Source organism: Fulmarus glacialis, unplaced genomic scaffold (assembly GCF_000690835.1).
Source record: "Fulmarus glacialis isolate BGI_N327 unplaced genomic scaffold, ASM69083v1 scaffold40010, whole genome shotgun sequence".
Taxonomy (NCBI): Eukaryota; Metazoa; Chordata; class Aves; order Procellariiformes; family Procellariidae; genus Fulmarus; species Fulmarus glacialis.
The window spans coordinates 2,904-4,040 of NW_009190429.1; the positions used below are offsets into that span (position 1 = coordinate 2,904).

General features: G+C 46.5%; 1 protein-coding gene across 1 annotated transcript in view; it reads right to left on the reverse strand.

The window, feature by feature from the left end:
- The window catches only part of RAP1A (RAP1A, member of RAS oncogene family), an 18,360-nt gene that overhangs the window by 890 nt on the left and 16,333 nt on the right, over positions 1–1,137 (reverse strand). The gene's annotated exons all lie outside the window — the stretch shown is intronic.

Consider the following 1,137-nt stretch of genomic DNA (forward strand, 5'->3'; position numbering starts at 1 on the left):
GGTTTGTTCCTATCATCCTCCGAGTTCGGAGGTACAGAAAGAAAAGAGACTTTGGAAACTATAACTCTAAGAAACAAGTTCTTGTTTTATCATGACTACAGCAGAGCAGTGACAGAGGAGCCGCCACCCTGTCTTTCTGCTGTGATAACGGTAGTGTCCTTCCAACTCATCTGCTTTACGAGACAGGCAGCATTCAAGTGGATTTTGAATTCAGCAATGGATGAACAATTTATGGAAGAGGGATTTAATCTTTTCTATTTCTGAGATGCTCTTAAAGTCTAATGATTTGGAGACCTCCCCGAGCCCTATTGCAGCTGTAACAAACAGGCAATGAATTGGGAAGAGATTTACAAAGAATGGAGGGGACACTGTGAAGTATTTCGATGATCTAGAACAGATTTGGGGGCGTGGGTAGAAGTGAACGTTATGAGAAGTCTCATCAGTAATTGGCGGAATGCAGGAACTCCATTAGCAGTTGCTGGTATTTCAGTGCTATGCTGCTGCCAACGCTGGGTTTTGCAGCGCAGGATCCCGGGCAGGAGGGCGAGGGCAGAGCCACACCGAGCCCAGCAGGGAGCATGTCCTCCCTCGGGCTGGGGAAGCCCGTCTCCAAGAAGTCATCCTGGCTGACGCCACACTAGCTAAATTCAGATATATCACCTGAGGAACAGGAAAAGCCACTTGAGATGTGCTCTTCATTTTCTTTTCCTAGAGCCATTGCTTCCCCACAACCCTAAGCTATTATTTTCTGGCATTCAAAGCTCAGGATAAGAGACTCATCAATCAACAAAGCACAAGTCACTAGAAGCCAGGTTAACTGCATAGCTCCATTTATCCTACTCAATCACACCTAGGCTACATAAATGGCCACCTACAGCATGAACTTCAGATCTGGGAGAAGGCAGGGAGCCACCTATTTTCAGGAATTCATCCCTGAAATCCTTCTATGACCAGGAGTTTGTCTTAAAAGCTGTAGGACAAGGGCACTTTGCTTTGCTAGCTACACTGCACCTATTTATGAAACTAAAGAACAGAATACAGAGCTTCTGATGGGTCACAGAAATCATCAGAAGTCGAAGGCTGTGCAGCCTAAGATCACGAAGGCAGCCAGCACAGCCAGAGCACTGCGGCGAGTTC